This window comes from Silene latifolia, chromosome Y (genome assembly GCF_048544455.1).
Source record: "Silene latifolia isolate original U9 population chromosome Y, ASM4854445v1, whole genome shotgun sequence".
NCBI lineage: Eukaryota > Viridiplantae > Streptophyta > Magnoliopsida > Caryophyllales > Caryophyllaceae > Silene > Silene latifolia.
The window spans coordinates 253,476,804-253,482,488 of record NC_133538.1 but is presented as its reverse complement, the minus strand read 5'-3'; the positions used below and the strand labels follow the sequence as shown (position 1 = coordinate 253,482,488).

The window sequence follows — 5,685 nt, the reverse complement described above, 5'->3', positions numbered from 1 at the left end:
GGACCAAAAGTTCTGGCTCTACTATACCATGATCTTGACCAAACCAAACTCATACCCATTAGATTTACCATTTAATCACTCCTATGAACCCATGACACTCTAGTGTTTTTCTCATATTGATTTCACCCTTATTTCATTTACTTGCTCTTGTTTTTATTTTGTTTACATTTTATTTCCATTGTTTTAGTTATAGTTGTTCCACTCATCTTATACCAATCAATTGTGACACCCTTGACACTATTACAAGTACCTTACGTTGCAACACTTATATTGGTTGTTAACCGTCTTTCGGGTTCGATCCCTACTTACTACTTGCTAAGTTGTTTGTTGGGTGATATATTGTTTGATAGGATTTAGTGACGACATAACGACCTATCAATAACCCTATAATTTCTTTACTTTCAGATTGCAAATGCAGCACTTCTTTTCGACAGTGATACAATCAAATTTGGTAAGTCAGCTTAAGCTAAGTATCCCATCTATCAAAATTTGAGATCTCTATTATGCTAATGCTTTTACTTGCACTAATTTTTTTGCTATTTTAATTTCAGATGTCTCACAAATGAGATACATTCCTATACTACAACTGAAATGGGTGCACATTATCAAGTGTTAATATTAAAAGGTAAATACTGTCTATCTCCTTTTTGCACTATTAAAAGATGCCTTTTCATACATGTAGGATAGTCTAATTTAAAAACCTATAGAATGATGTAATTTTTATCTCTCATTAAGATTAATTAGTACATATTATTAAATGGAAATTTGTACAATTTTATGATATTTTTCATTAATTTACTATAATGATAAGCTTATTTTTTTTACTTGCAGTTTGCATTGTTACTTCGCAGCTATTTATAACAATGATGCAATCATATAAGATAAGTCATATTTCCCTATTTAAATGTATTATTGTAAAAACCACTTTAAACTATGATAAAGTAATAGAAAAATTGTATTACATCTGTTCTAGTCAATAGTTTATCTATGATTGAATTTTCCCTCACATAAAAAGACAATAGATAACTATTGACTAGGACGGAAGAAGTATTAAACTCAAAGAAAATATATTGTTTTCTGGCTGCCTTCCATGTAGTTTTCTCTTCTTGCCAGTTGTTCTTGATGAATTACCCTTTTCCATGCGTGATATAGTCCTGGCAGTAAAAGATAGGAAAACTGGAAGTGATTAGTTTATGAATGGTTATATGCTGAGTTATAGTGAAAGATAGGAGAATTGTATATTGAGTAATGATCTAGTTGCTTTATTTTTTTAGGATAACACTTATAAATTAACTGCAGCTAGACTTGGCAAAGCTGACCCGACTCAATAAAGTTGATCGGAGACCAGAAAACGACCTGAAAGACCCGAAGAGACGCGACTCGAAAGTGACCCGACCCGAAGTAACCCAACTTGAGTGACCCAAAATGACCCGATTGAATTAAAATGTCTCGAAATGAGTGAATTAATGCAAAATCATGATCCGAAATAACCCAAACGACCCGACCCAAAATGACCCGATCCGAAGTGACCCAACCCAAAAGTGACCCGACCCAAAAGTGACCCGAGAACATGTTGACCCAAAAAACACTAGATCCGAAATGACCCGATCCGAATAACCCATTTATCAGGTCCAACTACATATGGTGTCAGTAACTACACCACATTGGCCACTACTTTTATACCTATATTTTTATCCCACATAAAAAAAACTGCTTTCACTTTAAAATTCTCATTAAATAGTTTTATTATGATTGACTTAAGTTTATTTTTGTCGCGATGCTTATGTATCGTTAAACACTAGTTTTATTTTTTATAAATTCTTATAAACAGTAATCACCAGTTTTATTATTTATAAGTGCAATTAAGTATAAAAATGACAGGCTCTGGAAGAAATTTCCCTTTCAGGTATCTAGGAATGCCTTTGTGCCCTTCCAGATATGTTGCTACTATGTTTGATCCCCTTATCACTAAGATTCAGTATTCTATACAACATTGGACAACAAACCTACTTTCTTATGCTGGTAAAATACAGCTTATCAATGCTGTGGTATTTAGACTTGAGAATTTTTGGTGTTCCAGTTGTCTGGTTCCTAAAGAGGTGGTGAAAAAGATCAACAGGCTCTGCAAAAAAAAAAAAAATTGGGGGGATACCTGAGGGGAACAGAAGGATTGTTTTTCAAAGATGGGCCAATATTTGTGCTCCTTGGGATAGAGGAGGCTTCAACATCAAAGATCTTGAAAAGTGGAACATAACTCTGCCGCTGAACTGGACTAGATCTCTTTCAGCAGATGGCCAGGGTCTGTGGGTGTAATGCCATCAGGCTTATGTGCTGAAGCAGGACAGTATCTGGACTGTTCAGTGTAAAGCTCAATATTCTTCCAACTTTAAAGACATCCTTGATGCTAGAGACTATCTGATAGCTAAAGCTGGTTCACTTCAAGCAGCAAATTTTTTGTTGAATTCCTGCATTACTGGTCAGAAGCTGCATTTCAGCAAGTTATATGACTATCTTATTGTTGCGCCTGTGCAAGAGGATTGGTACTCTGTGCTGCTTCATCCAAAAATAATTCCCAGCCATAGAATTATAGCTTCTCTTGCTGTTCAGCTTAAGTTAGCTAGTGTGGATAATCTGCAGGTTAGAGGATTTCATTTGGCTAACAGGTGCTGTCTGTGCAAACAGGCTCAGGAAGACCATCAGTATTTGTTTTTTGGCTGTCCTTTCTCTATGACAATTTGGTCAGGGCTCTTATCTTGGTTGCGTTTGAGCCATCAACCACGAGACTTGGTGACTGAATTACAGTGGATTTATCAACAAGCGGATAACAAAGATTGGAGAACAATTTGGTTTAAAATCACTCTTGTTGCTGCGGTTTACAAAATCTGGCATGAAAGAAAGAGTCGAATTTTTCATCAAAAGGAGTCACTTGCTCTAGCTATTATTAATGATGTGAAGTTTGTAGTGAGTGTAAGAATGTACATGCTTAGTAAGCACAAACATTTCTCATCTATGGTGGGGAGTTTGTGTACCTAGTTTAAGGGTTGTTTAGTGATTATTTCTTACAAATTGTAGTTTCCTTTCTTTTATGAAATGAAATGATACCTTTTTGCCAAAAAAAAAAAAGTATAAAAATGGATCTATTATTAATGATTAATATAATTTGAAACTACTATTATTTTGATTTATTTGTGTCTTGACTTGGGCGTTTTTTTTGGATAATTCCGCATTTATCTGACTTGTTTTTTGCATTCCACTTACTTAAACACCATTTTTTTTTTACATATTAGTAAATGTAGCACGCTAAAACACAATAAATTCGCCACTAAATCCAACATGCTCTACATGAAATTTACATATCAGTAAATGTAGCACGCTAAAACACAATAAATTCACCACTAAATCCAACATGCTCTACATGAAAAGTACATTAAGGCTTTTGTTATAAAAAAATTTCTAAGTGATTAATCAAATGTTGGTTATATAAAGTGTACCTAGCTGAATAATAGAAGTCATATGTTACAAAATGCATGTTTTTTTCACCTTTCAAAAAAAAAAATGCATGTTTTTTTCAACCTAATTTATTTTAATTCAAATGTACTCAAATCGTTTCCATTTTATTGTTTATTTATGAGTTTGTTGTTGGACTTAAAACAAAATTTTGCTATTGTAGTTAGCTGGTATTTGTAGAATCCCAATAAACACCCGACGATTAACGGACTACAACATGTCTCGGAATCACAATGTCTAATTGACATTCAGCATGCCGGTACAGCAGAGAGTTAGAAAATCGATTTCGATAATGAAACACTTTCCAAAATAATTTAAAAATACCTAGAATATTTTATGCATGATGACGGCGTCGGAATGACACCAATTACAGTAAAAAATGACTCCGAGCCCAAAACTGTCTCAAAATTCGAATCCCGACTCAACCCAACTCAACCAGAGTCAAACATACAAAAAAAACCCCACACTAAATAACACCTAAATACCAAGTTACGCGGTATTAAGGTAAGCACTACAAAACACAACCAACAAAATATAGGATATAACAAAAGAGAAAATCCAAATTTGCGAAAAGGACCACACACCCCTTGTGTCGCAGCTATGCTCGCGCCGAAAGGGGCTCTTCCTAAGTCACGTAGCCTCAAAACAACACCAAGCAACCAATACCATACAATCTTCTATAAATACCCCCCTTCGTGCCTCATTTGAAGATACCCTAGAGTCCGCTCCTTCTTTTCTCCCTTAAGATTCTAGACTTTGACTTCTTAAGTCAAAAACTGACGTATGTTTTGGACCTAGCGATCCAAAACATGAGCCTTACACATTTTTTAGTAACGTCATCGTGCATTAAAAACACTTGACCGACCAATTTGACCAACTACACTCCAACAACTGTAATACTCCACCGAATCAAGACGTTATTCGGGTGGGAGTACCCCTTGAAAAGGTCCATTGATAGGATTATAATCTGACTAGTTTATATATTTTAAATTACTTAATTTAATTAATTATATTTTTAAGCATAATTTTTATACAAATTATATTTTTATGGCTTAGTTTTTATAATATATATATATATATATATATATATATATATATATATATATATATATATATATATATATATATATATATATATATATATATATAATCGGATAGTAGTAATAATAATAATAATAATAATAATAATAATAATAATTTCCGTCTTAAGTTATAGTAGACTTGAGACGTATTTCCGTCTAGTAAAAGACTGTCACATTTCTCTTGTGAGAATTGATTAATCCGGACAATCCGGACAAACCACAAGTTGACAACACACCTACCTGTTTTCACCTCACTTAAATAATCTTTTTTTTATTCCCTCTCTCTCACATACTCATCCGTCCACTTCCTCTTTCTCCTTTCTATTTTCGGTCATACACTCATAGCAACAACAAGCATGGAAACACCATTGACACTCCCCCTTCAAACCTAGATTTCTCCTTCATTTCTCGACCGTTCTCATTGATTTTTGCGCCATTCTCTTCCCCTTTCCGTCCTTCAACTTTCTAGGTAAGAAAGTTTCACTCTTGTGATGGTTTGGAAATGACCCCATCTTACAAGAGTTTCGGTTTTTAGCTTTAACATTCCGTTTCCTTGCTTCTAGGTGAAGAATTTGAAGACCTAGAGAGATATTCTTACATTGTGGACCATTCACTTGAATATTAGAGAGCTTTCGAAGTAACGGTGATAGGCTACTTGACAAAGTGTCAAAATTTCACCCCTTTGTTTCGGTTTTCACTCTTATTTGTCATAAAGTTTGGTTCTTTATGCTTACCTCATATGTGTGGTTGGATGTGTGGATTTATTAGTCATTTTACATGCTTATTTGAAGTAGTTCCTTAGCTTGCATCTTCCATGTATTTTTTCGGGTATGGAGGGTGTGTTTTGTCGGGTGAATTTCCGTCTCAAAAGGTGGTTGAATGGACTGTTTTTACATGACAATTTCAAGTAATGTTGGGAGAAACTTAGTTGTTGTTATTCATGGGTTAATTATGCTTTATTTCCGTCTCAACCTTGCTTTCAATGTTGTTTTAATATGGACTCGAAACGGACTGTTTTTCATGTTGTTTTGGAGCCGTGAAAGGCGGATGTAGGTGCTGAAATGTGGAACGATTTTATGTATTATTTCGGGACTGT

The 5,685-nt window shown here is 34.3% G+C and overlaps 1 long non-coding RNA gene across 1 annotated transcript; it reads left to right on the top strand.

The window, feature by feature from the left end:
• The first annotated feature begins 288 nt into the window (after positions 1-288).
• On the top strand, positions 289-3,150 carry LOC141626296 (uncharacterized). The gene is made up of 3 exons (XR_012535903.1): positions 289-451; positions 552-625; positions 832-3,150. It is a non-coding gene; the product is annotated as an uncharacterized LOC141626296 (long non-coding RNA).
• The last annotated feature ends 2,535 nt before the right edge of the window (positions 3,151-5,685 follow it).